General features: G+C 34.5%; 1 non-coding gene across 1 annotated transcript; it reads left to right on the top strand.

Annotated features, from left to right (window-relative positions):
• Positions 1–9,252: 9,252 nt before the first annotated feature.
• LOC123392866 lies at positions 9,253–9,359 on the top strand. The gene has a single exon (XR_006607552.1). It is a non-coding gene; the product is annotated as a U6 spliceosomal RNA (small nuclear RNA).
• The last annotated feature ends 8,118 nt before the right edge of the window (positions 9,360–17,477 follow it).

Genomic DNA, 17,477 nt, shown 5'->3' with positions numbered 1-17,477 from the left:
AATCTATCATACCAACATCTGTGTTGAAACTCCTTGCCTACCCATCTGTTGCTATGGAAATACTATTCACTAAGGCTCTGTTTTTTTTTTTTTTTTTTTTTTTTATTCTCTCACATTCTCTTGTCTTTACAACTGTGCTCTCTTCTTGCTTTATGGACTTTTCCTTCTCCACTGTGTATTTTTACTTGCTTATGAATATGCTGTAGAACTTTCTTGACCTCTATTTTTCCAATCTTCCTTTTTCATGCTAACATATTTTGAAAAAACTATAATTAATATATCTGCTTCCTGAATTTACATTATTTTTTTCATCCAATGCTGTGGGGTTTTGTTTTCATCATTCTATAGATCTGTTTGTGTCATGGACATCATTAGCATTCTTCTTACCTTACTGCTAAATCTAATGATTTATCTTGCTTAGCATAATGCCATGTCTGATTGACCAAAACCACCTCTTTTTAAAAACTATTCCTATTTAACTATTATTCAATAAAATATTCAGAAATTTTTAGAAAAGTTATGTAAAACTATCATTGTACAACTTATACATTATCACAAACTTAATACACTCATGTCTTCACCCAAGTAAAGAGGTAAAATATAATTAGCAATGAGAATTCCTCTTATGCCCAATCACTAAACCTTATTTCCTTCTGAAGTCCTAGTCCACCTTCTGTAAACATAAATGAATTTTAAAATTTTAATTCCAATACAGATAACAAACATTGTTATATTAGTTTGCAATGTATGATATAGTAGCTCAACAATCCTATAAATCACCCAGTGCTCACCATGGTGAATGTATTCTTAATCTTCACCTATTTCATCCCCCATCCCCTATTCCTCTGACAACCATCAGTTCTCTATATTTTACAGCCTGGTGCTTTGTCCTTTTTTTCATTGTTCATTTGTTTTATATTTTGAATTCCATATATGAGTGAAATCATAAGGTATTTGTCTTTTTTACCTTATTTCACTTAGCATTATACTCTCTATATCTATCCATTTTGCTGAAAATGGCTAGATTTCATTCTCTTTTATAGCCGAGTGTTATTACATTGCATATGTATATATATATATATATATATATATATATATATATATGCCATCTCTTCTTTATCTTTCACATATAAATGAACACTTGTACTACTTACATATCTTGGCTATGGTAAATAATGCAGCGATAAACATAGGGGTTCTTATATCTTTTTGAATTAATGCTTTTACTTTATTTGGGTAATTACCCAGCAATAGAATTGTTGGATTATATGGTAATTCTATTTTTAACTTTTTGAGGAAGTACCATATTGTTTTTCACATTGGCTGTGTCAGTTTGCATTCCCACAAACAGTGTGAGCGTTCCTTTTCCTTCACATACTTGCCAACACTTATTTCTTGTGGTTTTGATTTTAGCATTCTAACTGGTATCATTTTGATTTTGATTTGCATTTCCCTAATGATTAGTGATGTCGAAAACTTTTTTGCTGTTTCTCTCTTCTTTGGAGAAATACCTGTTCATGTCTTCTGCCCACTTTTAATTAGATATTTTTAATTCTTTAAATCCTTTATATATTCTGAATGTTATCCCCTTGTTCAACATATCATTTCCAAATGTCTTCTCCTATTAAGTAGGTTGTCCTTCTGTTGATTGTTTCCTTTGCTGTACAAAAACTTCTTATTCTAGTGTAGTTCCAATAGTGTATTTTTGCTTTCATTTCCCTGGCCAAAGGAGACATATATTGACATATCTAGAAAAAGACATATCTTAAAAAAAAAAAAAAAAAAAAAAAGGCTACAGATGTTGTCAAGAAATTACTGCCTGTGCTCTCCTCTAGGATTTTTATGGTTTCAGATCTCACATTTAGGTCGTTAATGCATTTTGAGTTTATTTTTTTTGTATTGTAAGAAAGTAGTTCAGTTTTGTTTTTTGTTTTTTTCTTTTTTGTGGAGCTGTCCAGTTTTCCCAGCAACATTTCTCGAAGAGACTCTTTTCCCCCACTGTCTCCTTTGTTGAAGATTGACTATATTGTGGTTTTACTTTGGGGATCTCTCTACTGCTTCATTGATTTATATGTCATTTTTTTGTTGCCAGTACCATTCTGTTTTGATTACTATAGCTTTGTGGTATGTCTTTAAAGCTTGAATTGTGAAACTTTCAATTTTGTTCTTTTTCAAGGTTGTTTTGGCTATTTGAGGACTTTTGTAGTTCCATCCATACAAATCCAGGATTTTTTTCTAGTTCTATAAAAAAAAGTGCTGTTGGCATTTTGAGAGGGATTGCAATAAATCCATAGATTGCTTTGGGCAGTATGGATATTTTAACAATATTTGTTCTCCCAATCCATAAGCATGGAATATCTTTCCATTTATTTGTGACATCTTTATCCCTTTCAACAATGTTTTATAGTTTTCAGAGTACAGTTCTTTCACCTCCTTGGTTAAGTGTGTTCCTAAGTGTTTATTTTTTGTGGAATTATAAATGGGATTATTTTCTGCCTTTTTGTTTTGTTATTGTAATTCCACTATAGTTAACGGGACTGTGGATTTCTTTTTCTGCTACTTCGTTATTAGTGTGTAGAAATGCACAGATTTCTGTATATTGATTCTATATTCTGTGAATGTACTGAATACATTTAACACTTCTAAAAGTTTTTGTTGGAGTGTTTAGCGTTTTCTATATATAGTATCATGGCATCTGCAGAGAGTAAAAGTTTTACTTCTTCCACACCAATCTGGATGCATTTTATTTTTCTGATTGCTATGACTAGGTCTTCCAATACTGCATTGAATAAAAGGGATGAGAGTATACATTCTTATTCTGGATCTTAGGGGAAAAGCTCTCAGTTTTTCACCATTGAGTATGTTACCTCTGGGTTCTTTACAGCTTTCTTTACAAAGTGGTGTTGTAGCTGAACTTCAGCTATGCTGAGGGTTTGTATCATGAATTGATAGAGTACTTTGTCAAATGCTTTTTCTACCTCTATTTAAAGAATTATATGGTTTTTATCCTTTCTCTTGTTGATGTAATATATCATATTTATTGACTTGTGAATACTGAACCACACTTGCACTCCAGGAATACATTCCACTTGATTGTGGTGAATGATTTTTTAATGTATTGTTGAATTCAGTTTGCTGGTATTTTGTTGAGAACTTTTGCATCTATGTTCATCAGAGGTATTGGCTTATAGCTTTTTTTTTTTGTTTGTTTGTTTGTAGTGTCTTGATCTGGTCTTGGTATCAGTGTAATGATGGCCTCAGGAAAGCTTACAAATTCATTCTTTTTTTTTTTTTTTTTTTTTTAGCAGTTTGAGGAGAATAGGTATTAACTCTTTTTTAAATGTTTGGTATAATTCATCCACGAAACTATCTGGTTCTAGTCGTTTTTGTTGAGAGTTTTTTATTACTAATTCAATATCATTGCTGGTAATTGGTCTGTTCAAATTTTCTATTTCTGATTTAGTTTTGGTATATTTTATGTTTCTATGAATTTTTCCATTTCTTTTATGTTGTTCAATTTGTTAGCACATAATTTTTCACAATATCTTTTAATCCTTTGTATTTCTGTGGTGTTGGCTGTTATTTCTCCACTATCATTTCTGATTGTGTCTGGCTAAAGTATTATCAATTTTGTTGACATTTTCAAAGAACCAGCTCTTGGTTTCACGATCTGTTCTATTGATTATTTAGTATCTATTTTATTCATTTCTGCTCTCTATTATTTCCTCCCTGCTTCTGATTTTGGGGATTTATTCTCTTTTCTAGTTCTTTAGGTCTAAGGTTAGGTTATATAGTTGAGATTTTTCTTGCTTGCATGAGGTAGGTCTATATTGCTATAAACTTCCCTCTTAGAACTGCTTTCACTGCAACCCAAATGATTTGGACTATTGTGTTCTCATTTTCATTTGTGTGCATGTATTGTTTTTTTTAATTTCCTTTTTGATTTTTTGGTTGACCCATTCATTGCTTAGTAACACAACCTACATGTATTTTTGCTTTTTCCAGACTTTTTTTTTGTGACTGACTTCTAGTTTCATAGCATTATGGTTGGGAAAGACTACTGATGTGACTTCAATCTTTTTAAATTCATTAAAACTTTATTTTGTGGCTTAATATGTGATCTATTCTGGAGACAAATGCAAATGTCCCATGTGCATTTGAAAAGAATATGCATTCTGTTTTAGGATGGAATATTCTGAATATGTATTTTAGATCCACCTTGTCTAATGTGTTATGCAAAGGCAATGTTTCCTTGTTGATTTTCTGTTTAGATGATCTACCCATTCATGTAAGTGAGGTGTTAAGTCCTGTACTATTGTTGTATTACTTTCAATTACTTCTTTTGTTTATTGTTAGCTGCTTTATGTATTTGTGTGCTCCCATGTTGGGTGCATAACTATTTATAATTGTTAATTTTCTTGTTGGATTTTTCCCTTCTTGATTATATAGCATCCTTCTTTGTCTTTTGTTATAGTCTATCTTTTGAACTCTATTTTGTCTGATATAGGTTGTGGTACCCTGGCTTTCTTTTCACATCCATTTGCATGATCAATGTTTTTCCTTCCCCTCACTTTCAATCAGTGTATGTTCTTAAGCCTGAGATGAGTCTCTTATACACTTTCTGTCCATTGTGTCACCCTATGTCTTTTGACTGGAGGATTTAGTCTATTTATAGTCAAAGTAATTGTTGATAGGTAGTTACTTATTGCTACTTTGTTTCTTATATGCTTATTTTAATAGTTCTTGTTTCCTTTCTTGCTTTCATATTGTTTGTGGGCTTTTATGATATACTTACATTCTTTTCTCTTTAGTTTTTTCTTATCTATTTACTGATTTTTGATTCATGGTTACCATTAGGTTTATATATAATATCTTATGCAAATAGCAGTCTACGTTAAGTTGATGGTTGCTTATGTTTGAATCTTTCCCTATTTCCCCCATTGCATTTTGGCCATATGGTGTCATACTTTACAGTCTTTTGTGAATTCCTGAACTGATTTTTATAGATATACTTAATTTCATTGTTTTAATGCTTCCTACTTTCCTTACCTACTGTCTTTTCTTTCCACTCACAGTCCCCTTTAACATTTCTTGTAGGGCTGGTTTAGTGGTCATGAATTTCTTTAACTTTGTCTGGGAAACTCTTTATTTGTCCTATTTTGAATGATAGACTTGCTGAATAGGGTATTCTTGACTCTAGATTTTTTTCCCTCGGCATTGTGACTATATAATGCCACTCCCTCTGACTTGCAAAGTTTCTGCTGAAAAATCAACTGATAACATTATGGGGTTTCCCCTGTATTTAACTTTTTCTTTTCCTGCTTTTTAAAATTCTCTCTTTATCACTACTTTTTGCCATTTTAATTACTATATGTCTTGGTATGGACCCCCTTGGATTGATTTTCTTGAAGGCTATCTTTGCCTCTTGGATTTGAATATGTTTTGAACTCTATTTTGTGACTTGTTTTGTTTGTTGGATTTGTTTCCTTATTTGATTTAGCAAGTTTTAGCTATTATTTCGTCAAATTTTCAGCCCTCTTTTTTCTCTCTTCTTTTTCTGGAATCCCTATATAGCAAATGTTATTATGCTTGATACTGTCCCTGAGTTCTCTTACTCTATTTTCATTTTTTAATTTTTTTTTCTCTCTCCTTTTGGCAATTGATTGCTCTCCTCCAGGTCACTAACCCATTCTTCTGATTCCTCTAGTCTATTATTTATTCCATATGGACTGTGTGTGGTCTGTGAGTGTGTGTGTAATAGTATTTTTAGACAGAGACAGTGAGCACAGAGGGTAGGGCCCGTAGGGGCAGAGGTAGAGAGACAATCTTAAGCAGGCTCCACACCCAATTCAGAGCTCAGCATGGGGCTCAACCTCACAACCCTGAGATCATGAGCTGAGCCAAACTTAAGAGTTAGACACTTAACCAACAAAGCCGTCCAGGTCCCCAAAATAGTTATTTTTAATTTCAGTTGTTCAGTTCTTCATCTCGGATTGTTTCTTTTTTACATTTTCTGCCCCTTTTTTGAAGGGTTCACAGAGATCCTCTACCCTTTTCACAACTCCACTGAGTATCTTTTTAACCATTACTTTAAATTCTCTTTCAGGCATATTACTTATCTCCATTTCATTTAGTTCTCTTGCTGTGAATTTGTACTGTTCTTTCATCTGGGACTTGTTCCTCTGTTTCCTCTCATCTAATTCTATATCTGTTTCTGTGTGTTGGGAAATTTAGCTACATCCCTGCTCTTGAAAGTAGTGGCCTAATGAAGAAGAGGTCCTGTCATGCCCTGCATTACAATGTACCTTGTTCACTAGAACCTGGAACTTCAGGTAAATCTGCTATGTGTGTTGTGGGTACCCTACTATGCAGCTGAGGGGCATTTGCCTTAAGTCCAGTCATCTACAGAGCCTCTTTTGACCTGTTGTGGGCAAGGTTCAATCCCTTTGTTGTTAGTGAAATGGCCTGGTGCGACCTTGGTCTTAAGTTGAGTCAGATCAGGCATCTGCCCCACATATAGTAGCATTGAGCTGCAGGGTGCTTTTCCTAAATTGCCACCTGAGAATCTTACATTGGTGTGTCAGGCCAGCAATCAGACCAGGTACCTTTCCTCAGTGCACTGCTGGGGTGGCAGTTGTTTTGACATGTGTGATTGCCTTCCCATCTCTTCAGGGCCATAGTCATTTTGGAATAGTGCTTCCCCCTGTTGGGGCTGCTTATATACTGTCAGGCTTGTGGCACCACTTTGGGTGGGTTCAGGCCAAGGCTGAATGAAGGGAGGAACTCTGCAGGAGAACAAAGGGATAGGGGCTGACTTCCTGCAAGGTTAATGATGGCCTGCTGTGAGAAAAGACCTGCACTGCCTGGGAAAACTGACAAGACCAGCTGGGGCTGAGAGGGTAGATTCACAGAAGCACAGAGTATAGGGCAGCATTGAGGGATGGAGGAGGGAAATAGTGCCAACCAGCTCTTTTGTTCATAGAGAAGTCTTCCAAAGAGTCCTGCCCTTCCATCACCTGCTTGGAGATTAATAAATAAATCTTGCCATATACCCCAGCTGTTTTTCAACAGCTGCTTTATGCTGTATCCCAAGGACAATTGGCTGTGGCTTCCCTTCAAGGGTGGGGCCTCTGCCTTCCAGGCTCTCTGAGCCAAGCCCATTGTTTTTTAAAATTCCAGGTGTTAAGTCCCACTGATTGTTAGCTCCTCTGGTTCCCTTCCACAAATGTGCTTCTCATTGTTTGGAGCAGTCTGGTCTTCTCCCCTCTCACAGACGGTCCCTATTTGGCTCCTGACCTTGTCTCCTCCCTTCTTATCTTTTTTGATGTGCCCTCTTTTCTACAGTTAGCTGTGGAGGGTCTGTTACACCAGTCTTTTGGGGGCATTTTCTAGTTTTTATACTGATGTGGGTGTTATCTAGTTGTATCAATGGGATGAGGTGATCTTAGGATCCTTACTCTGCCTTCTTGCCCATTAAGTCCATAAATGAACTTTGTTTTGAACTTTGTATAAATGTTATTAAACAGTAATATCTTTTGAGTGTCTGGCTTCTTTTAGGCAGTATTGTACTTGAGATTGTTACATGTTATACAGTGTGGTTGATTCATTTTCATTATGTGTCATATTCTCTTATATAAAATACACCTCAGTTTATCCATTCAGCTATTGATGGAAGTTAATTGTTTTAAGGTGAGAGCAATGATGAATAACAGCATTATGAACATTCTTATAAATATCTTATGTGCATATAAGGACACATTTGTGTTAAATACAAATAGGGATAGGATTTCTGGATCATAGGATATGCATAAATTCAGAATTAGTGGAGGGATTAAACCATTTTCCATAAGGTTTATATAAATATACACTTTACAAATTCTTTTATTGTTATTTATTAGGTTGCAGCAAGGAATGGAGTTATATGTATGTGTACAATCCTCTAATTTTTCACTAGACATCAGTAAATATATCTTTCCTTTCTTGCTCTAGTAAAGTCCATTATATTAGGTAGAAGTAGTTAAACTTACTTTATTTTAGTTACTCAAATTTTTAAAATATTTTATTTATTTATTTGACACATAGAGATCACAAGTAGGCAGAGAGGCAGGCAGAGAGAGGGGGGGAAGTAGGCTCTCTCTGAGCAGAGAATCTGATGCGGGGCTTGATCCTAGATCATGACCTGAGCTGAAGACAGAGACTTAACCCACTGAGCCACCTAGGCACCCAGTTACTCAAATTTTTTAGGCTTATTTTAGTCTATGTGGTTTCCCTGCCAACCCCCCCAATAGGTCATTAAAGTTATAACAATATTTTAAATTTAGAAACTCAAGAACTTGATGTCAAATTTCTTGTTGCTAATTTTATACCTACAGTTTATTCCTAAATGCAATAAAATCCTGGTTTAATTCTCTAACCATACAAATATAGTATATTAAATAAATAACTTAAATAAAAAAAATTTCTTTATCTATGGAAATTCCAGTTTAATAATTTCTAAATTTAGGACATACTTTTGAGGACCATACCAAATAATAATTTATGACTTAGTTTTAAAAAGTATGACCCTTAGATTGACAATATAATTATCTGGCAAATAATTAGGTAACTAGCCATACTAAAAAATCATCTTGACATTTTAATAAAACCCAATTTTAAGCACTTCTAAGTTACATGTTTTAAAGATACCCCAAATTCTATCTAGCCATACAGTTTCCTTTATGCACGAGTATGTGGAAAATAGATGCAATATCTTTATAGCAAGACTTCTTCAGTAGATAGCACTAATAAGAAATGGGATATTTCTTTTTATAGGGTTGAGGTAAGTTATTGAAGCCCAGACCCTACTTCTTATTCCTCTTCCTCCAAATCTGAGCCAATAAACAAAGTAAATAAGATAATAATTTTATGAATCACCAAGCAAATTCCCAATACCCAATATTCCAGGTGCAGAGTTTCCTAATACCTGTTGGTGTCAGGGAAAACAGTTCAGGTAAGAGGACTAAATGAAAGAGAATAAATGTATCTGGTAAACAGGCTTGAGTTTATTTTTGTGAGCAGGAGTATGAAACAGGTATGGCCAAACTCTAAGGGATAATTATTTTTATGGGGGGCAAGGGGAGGAGGAGAGAGAACACAAAATTCATGAACATGGCTTGACTAGTGATATGGCCTACTAGTAATACACAGATGAGTATAAAGAAATTGACAACAAACAAATTCATCAATTTATTTCCTTGGGGGGGCAGGGGGGCGGTGCTCGCTTCAGCAGGACATATACTAAAATTGGAATGATACAGAGAAGATTAGCATGGCCCCTGGACAAAGATGACATGCAAATTTGTGAAAAATATCCATATTTTTGTCCTGGGTTGGGCTCCTTGCTTAGCAGGGAGCCTGCTTCTCCCTCTGCCTGCTGCTCCCTCTGTTTGTGCATGCTGGCGCGCTCTCTCTCCCTCTGACAAATAAAATCTTTAAAAAATTATTTTCGGGGGTGGGGAAGTGGGTAGTGAAGGATACAGTATTTAAAGTGTTTTTTCAATTATTTATTCCAAATGAAAAGAGATGTATTAATTTGCTAGGGCTGCCATAACAAAATACCACAAAGCAGGATTCTTAAACATAGTTCTGAAGATGAAGTTAGAAGATCAAGATCAAGGTGTTGGCAGGCTTAGTTTCTTCTGAGGCCAATCTCTTTGGCTTGTAGATAATTAATTGCCTTCTCCACCTTTATGTGGCCTTTTCACTGTGTGTGGGCATCCCTGGTATCTTTCCAACTTTTTACATGGACATAAGTCCGATTGAATTAAACCTCATCCATCTGACCTCAATTAACCTTAATTATCTCTTTAAAAGGTATATGTTTAAATACAATCATTGTCTAAGATACTGGTAGTTAGAACCTAAATGTATGTATTTGGTGGAAGTGGTGGGGGACACAAAACATAGTCCTTAACAAAAGGAAGAATTTTGCATAGATGCTTTCTATTTATAAGAGAAAGGCATGCCTTTTCTCTCTGCCACCTAATAAAATACTAATTTGTATATAGACCTCAAATGCATGTATTCAACAGTTACATGCAATTTTATGTAACTGGTTGTATTCCTTTTATCAATAAATCATTTTGAAAGTGTAAGCATAGTAAAAAACTGATTAGGGACACAATTTCCATAGGGCCCAAAATAAGCATACGATGTTTTTAACTCTATCTGATGTATAACAAATACTAATATTTATATTTTTGTTAATAATTAAATGAAAAAAAATAGAGAAATCATGGTGGTGTAATAGGAATCTTATTTATTCTGTTTAAAACGTCTACCAGATATTCCACAGGCACTTCGAACTCACCAATTTAAGAGCAACTGTGATTGCTCTTAAATATGATTTCTTGAGAATGCCTGGGAAATGTAGGAGCCCTTGTTAATTTTCTACTCACAATTCCAGTCACCAAGCCCTTTATATTCTACCTCCCCAAACCTGTCATGCATATGTTCCTTTATTTTCATGCCTAATGTCACTGTGTAGGGATAGACAAACATGTATTTTAAGCTGCTTTACTGCATCATTTCCTTAGCTGTTATACCAGCCTCCACCTTTACTACCTTTATACAAATTTCCTAATTTTTCAGTGAGATCTTTGTAAAACAGAAACCTGATAACCCCAAAAATTAAATTTCTCCCTGTTCTCATCACCAGCAAGATGCTGTTGGAAATCTTCCTGGGGGCATACGTATCTTGTCACCTTGCTGTCTGTCTACATTTCTCACCCTTGTGGCCAAATATCCACCATGCTTATATTCAAGTATATTTAAATTTCCCATAGATTGGATCATTAAGTTTTATATGTTAATTACTCTGTCAGGAAATACACCTATTCTTGTTTCCCTCCTGGCTATCTCTTCCTTGACCTTCAGACTAAAATAGTTTCCTCTAAAATAGTTTCCTCTTCATAGGAAGTAATTCCTATTACTACCCCATTCTTTAGGACTTTAGTACTTACCTACTTTACTGCTAAAGCAACTCATGTGTATAGCTCAATAGGATTAATACTACCATAATCATTTGTTCACGTGTCTGCATCCTTGTGTAGCTTGTGTATTCCTTGAACTCAGCATTAATATTTGGTGCCTTTGTTTGCTTGCATTACTGTTTTTTCTTTTTTTATAAATAAAGCAATAAATATTTGGCAAGAGGAGACTTGGAAAAGTTGCTTCCTTTAACAAGTAATATTCATTCTATTTCATGATACAAATTTAAAATCTAGATTTCAAGATTCTAAGGCAAAGAGATTAGAAAATATTCTTTCTATTCTAAATGTAAAATAAACTGATGTTTGAAAAGAGAAAAATGTAAAATAAGCAGATGTTTAGGGGTGAGATTTTTGAATGAAGTGAGAATGACTCTTGAATTAGAAGCCTGCTTGGATTGAACATGAACGCATTATATATAAATGCATATCTAATGAAACCTTTGTGGATTAACTATTTCAGTAATTTATTTATTTCTGGTGTGTCACTTAACAACTTCATTTATTTTTGTGAATTCTCTGAGGTTAACTGCACTTGCCTGGACTAGTCTTGTTTGCTCCATGTGGTACTACTTGTACTGCTTTCATCTTGTGGCCTGAGGAGGGCTGGGGTATTCAAAATTACTTACTCATGTAAGCTACAATTGGTGCTGGCTTTTGGCTAAAGATCCAGGTAGGGGTTGAGAGAGTTTTGACTTGCATAAAAGGAGTGAGATAGATAGATGAGACGTCAGATTTGAAAAATTTGATTGTAGAGATTCTGTCATGTTCAGGAATTTGACTATTCATAATAATCATTGGAGAAGGATAAATATACTAAGCAAAAGACTTTTAAAATGTCTGTCTTTTCATTTTTTTTTAATGTGGATAATTTTAGTACCTGTACAAAAGATTGTTGGGAGTAGAAAGGAACCACTTGGGATGTAGGAGTTTCTTAAAAGGCAGATATAAAACAATAACAGCTGGGTAAAGTATTTGAAAGACAAATATATAAAATTAGTAGGATTTGACTGACTGCGTGGGAAGAAATGGGAGAGACCGTGTTTGTGGTTGACATTGAAGCTTTAAGTTTGGAGAAATCGACTCTTTTGACCTCATTCATGGAGATAGAAACACGAGAGAGTGCAAACTCTGGGGGAAGGTAATGAGTTCAGTTTAATTTTTTTCTAAAATGGAGATGGCTTTGAGATTTTCAGGAACTGAAATATGGCTGTCAATGTGAAAGAGAAAAGGGGGCTAAAGGTATAATATGCAGTTATCAGGAAAGTACTTTGGAAAAATAGCATTAATCAGGATGAGACTGTCACTGTTACCTATTATTGTAGGACTATAAACTGATTCAACAATACAGTAAAAGAAACCAAATAGCATGAAAAATGCTCCTATCAGAATAAGTAGGAAGAAAATATGCTGAATATATAATGTGTATTCAATAAACATTGTTTAGTTGATCAGATTCAGAGATTATATCTTGTCTTCCTCATCCTTGCTGCCTGTTTGAGCTAAATCTTATACTGGACAGTGTGGATAATGAGAATTTGCTTATATGACTAAATGGTACAGTCCTTCAGACCTACCTTTTAGTTGCTCTTTTTGTTAAACAAAATGAAGATTTTTTTTTTCAAGTATCAAAGTAATGACTGATGGGAAAAATCAGCTTTGATTCCTTCTTTTGTAACTAGACATTTGATGATCAATTCAAGGGTTAGTAATGAGAGACCCAGAGACCATTTGCTGAAAAATTTTTAAACAGTGGTTCCTCAAAAATGTCAATATAATAGTCTGGAATGTTTATAGCAGAGTGCAGAAAATTATGTGTATTCCACATAATACCTACCTTGAAGCCAGATTTTGATTATAACAACAGGATGAAACCTCAGGATGGAAACCACAGAGCTGGGGCTCATTAATAATATGTATATGGAGAAAATATGATAGATATAATAATAATATATAAAAACTTCCAAAAAATTTTATACCAGAAATAGTTTAATATATCTGAAGTGTGACAAGTACATTTTTAATGTTTTTACAAATCCTGGACCTATTTTTTTTATCATTATATAACTAGTATATTTTTTTCAGAAAACTCCAAAATTATATTTAAAAAAAAAACTCTACATTTAGGTATATAAATGAGTATTAATATATGTATTATATCTGTGTGTATATAATTTACATTTTATAATTTAAAGAATTACCAAGAGCTATGAACATTTTCTTATTAAATAATCCATTTATCTTCGTAGAAGTAAACTTTATGGCTGCATCGTAGTTTATTTCCTAATCTTGAGAAAGTATAATTTAAAATTATTAGAAGGCATACAGTGATATTGTAGTATATGAAGCAGTTATGAAAGAAATAGTCTCCAGAAATGAACAAAGAGGTGAAACCAAAAGAAGAATAAAATGACTATAGAATATTTGTATGCAACAGTGATTAGATAAGGTGGTAGGAGGAGTGGGGTTGGTGGGGAGAGTGAGTAGGAAAGACTTTGAAAGCCACACTTGAGAGATCAAATTTTATCCTGAGGGTATGTTTGTGTGTACAGAAGCATACCTCAGTAAAACCAGTGTTTTTGAAGATAATCAAGTGGCCATATGTTACAAAAGTACAGTAGGAAGAAACTGAAGAAAAGGAGATCTATAAATAGGTTGCTGTTTTCATCGCAGCCAGATAAAAGTGATTGTCATAAGGAATGGAAAGAAAGAGGCAGATTAAGGGAAAACTTTTTAATAACAAAGTCACATAATCCAGTCACTCTGAACAGAGTGAAAAAACAAATATTATATTGATATTGAACAGGAAATTGGAAGCTATTGCAACACCCCACCTCAAAATTGTAGTGCCTATTTGGAGAATAAAATGAGATTCATTGTTCAGTTCTGAATAATTAACAAGTGAATTTAACTATACAGAAATCACCAGCAATGTTGGAGCCTTGAGCAGAGAATAAGCTCTTTCAAGATAAAGAATGGGAATTAATAGAAAATGTTTGAGAGTACGTTAAGGGAGTGTCCAGGTAGGAAGACAAGAAGAGGAGGATAATCAGGTGAGAAGGAAGAGAGGCAAAAGGGGATGGATGGGGTTTGAGCAATGGTATCACATTCTAGAAAGGAATACAACAATAAGTATTTGAAAGACTATTGGATTTGGCAAAGTTCCTGGGTGATTTCAAGAAGGGAATTTATGGGAGATTGAAATAAGATTGCAGACTAAGAATAATGAAATACAGTAAATATCTTCATTCAGCCTGTAAGAGTGACTATTTAAAGGAAAGAGGAGAGATACTGTATAAATGGGTAGGAGGGAGGTGTCTTGTTTTGTTGTTTTTTAAAAGAAAACCCCTAAGTTTGAAGACCAACTCAGCAGGAAAAAAACCTTTCAATCACTCTACTTTTTTAGGAATTTATCTTGAAATTTGGGGCCCAATTTTTTACCCTTTGGCCATCTCCCTAATAAATGGAAGACCAAATGCAGCATTTGCGTGATGGTTAGAAGAAAGTAAACAGGTGTGCCTGTCATGTCTATATGGACCTATAGATTTGTGTATCACATTTTCCAGGAAGTTTCTTAAACTCTTTTTTTCAGTCCCTTTAATATCTTCAGCTTCTGAAGTTTATTGTAGCAGTTGGTTATGGAGTACTTTGACATTTAGATAGCATTCTTTATCATAATATATACAAATCAATATATATTTGCATTTGAAGACAGTTTATTAACAAAGGGAATATTTACAAAACTGTACATGCAGTAGAACTATGAAGGTTACTTTGGAGTTTAGTAACATCAAACCTCTTACCACTCCTAGTTCTGTTGGAAAATGGGTGAGGTGGTGGTTAGAGAAACCAAAAAGATCAGTAATTCTATAGAATTGGCATGTACCTTCAGCCAAAGGAAATTGCCATCTCAAGCCTCCTTGCAGGAAAGATACAGGGGAAAATAACCTGGCTATTTTGTTCTCTCTCCCTTTGGTCTCCTACTAGTGTTTCCTATTGGCCAAATCCAACCTGAATTTAAAACACATGGAAAATTGCTAATTTAATTCTTACAAATCTGCCTCACAGAGCAGAGTTTAATAGAGTGCAGAGTAGATCTGAAGGATAAAATACCCCATATATTATCAATTTAGATGACTTCTTGGAATTTATACATTTTTCTGCTTAAGAAATCTATATAGGAGTGCCCGGGTGGCTCAGTCACTTAAACAGCTGCCTTCAGCTTCCATCATGCTCTCAGGGTCCTGGTATGGAGCCCTGTGTTAGAGTCCCTGCTCAGTGGGGAGTCTGCTTCTCCCTCTACCCCTATTCCCTACTGGTGTGCGTGCTCACTCTCTCTCTCTCTCTCTCAAATAAAATCTTAAAAAACACATTTTTATTATAGGAAAAATTCCATATTGTAATAATAAAATTATTTTCAAAGACCTTTTATTTATTTATTTATTTTTAAAGATTTTATTTATTTACTTGACAGAGAGAGATCACAAGTAGGCAGAGAGAGAGAGGAGGAATCAGGCTCCCTGCCGAGCAGAGAGCCTGATGCAGGACTCGATCCCAGGGCCCTGAGATCATGACCTGAGCCGAAGGCAGTGGCTTAACCCACTGAGCCACCCAGGCACCCCTTCAAAGACCTTTTAATCAAGCTTTTACTACTTAGAATTTATATAAGTTATATCAAGTGTGTCTTATATATAAAGAACATTCCAAATTTACTTATTGCCTAATTTGTTTGCCATATAATTCTATTGCTATGTATCCATTATTAGGTAATAATTGTGATAAATTTGTTCCTCTGCAATTGATGCTTGAAGAGATTAAGTTGTTTTTAGTTACCCTAAATTCTCACTTACAATCTAGGTATGATGCCTGCTCTGTTTGACCTCAAAGACAGATTGCTACACCATAGGTGTAATATTGAAGAAATTTTTCAGCAATTAGCTCTTCCTATGTACATTTTAAAATTATCCACTGAGCATCTTTGAGGAAGATAATTTAATAAGGATCATGGTAGATATGAATAAGTATATAACAGATCTTGTGCTTGAGATGAATATAGTGTGTTAGAGTCAGTGTGTCTAGAAGCATGAAGAAATAGATATATAAGAGTAGTAATGTCATGGCCACGGTGTAATTATATTAGCATTATATCAGAAAAGCTTTCAGTGACCAAGGAAATAATTCAACTTTCAATAGTGAGGACAACAAGTCTCAGAAAACCAGGTAAGGTTTAAATATAGGCTCCTTTCCTAGTAGGACAAAAGGAATATAATCAAGAACTCTACTTCTGCTACCAGCAAATGTAGCCACAAACAAAGCATGTCTTTTTTTTTTTTTTTAAGATTTTATTTATCAGAGAGAGGGAGTACATATAGGAGAGCAGCAGAAGGAGAGGAAGAAGCAACAGGATCCCCCTGAGCAGGGAGCCTGATGCAGGGCTTGAACAAAGAACCCTAGGATCATGACCTGAACCAATGGCAGATGCTTATCCCACTGAGCCACCCAGGTACCCTGAACCAAGTGTGTCTTGAGTGAGCTTATTTTACAAATATATATGACAGAAAATATTTCCAACAGTTACCAACTGTGCTCAAAGATCATATAGGGGTGCCTGTACTTCACCTTTGCAATTCTTCTGACCACACACATTCTTTAATCCTTGTCACTACTTACAAATATTATGTTGCTTTTTGTACGGACTCTATTTATTACAGTCTGTGCTGCAAAATGCTACTTCATCATGTGTAGTAACTTGGGAGAATGTGAGCCAATCTGGCTTTTGACAACTTCTTTATTTGGAGAATGCACCAATTTCCCCCCATAACTTTTCCCATAATTTCTTAAGAGAATGGAAGTACACAGGGGGAGATTAGAAGAGAAGGACATGGTGTTCTATGAGACAGTGGGGCATATAGTTGAGAGATGAGAGGAAGAGCAAATGTATGTGAATGGCAATAAAAAAGTTCATCCATATATATGTGTAAGTAGTTAATAACCTTTCCTAAAAATAGGTTGCCAAGAATTAGAAAGTCTGCACTGGGAAAAATAAAATTCCAAAAATAAAATTCTGTAATGATAATCATAATAAATTAATTTCTATTGAAATATCTCCTAAAACTGTGAGTGGAAGCTACTTTAATGATAGAAAAAGCTGTTATTATTTTATAGGCACTACTATTTTATATTTGGTGCCATCTGTGTTTACAGCTTTCTAAAGTGATTAAAAGTGGAGTGGCCATTATTTGCCCTTAGTCTATAATTGAATTACTTTGGAAATCATTGTAATGTTATATGGATTAAAGCTATGATTCAATTCATAACATGCTAATATAGTGAACAGAAATGAGTTTTTATAATGTCAAATATATAATAAAAGAAGCTACTTTCCTTCTTTTATGCTTTCATTTCTATCACATGCAAATGGCTAATCATGCTTTTTCTATTAATAAAGTT

This window comes from Mustela putorius, unplaced genomic scaffold (genome assembly GCF_011764305.1).
Source record: "Mustela putorius furo isolate JIRA1106 unplaced genomic scaffold, ASM1176430v1.1 tig00000640_pilon_pilon_pilon, whole genome shotgun sequence".
NCBI classification, from domain to species: Eukaryota; Metazoa; Chordata; class Mammalia; order Carnivora; family Mustelidae; genus Mustela; species Mustela putorius.
This window is presented reverse-complemented; position numbering and strand designations above follow the sequence as displayed.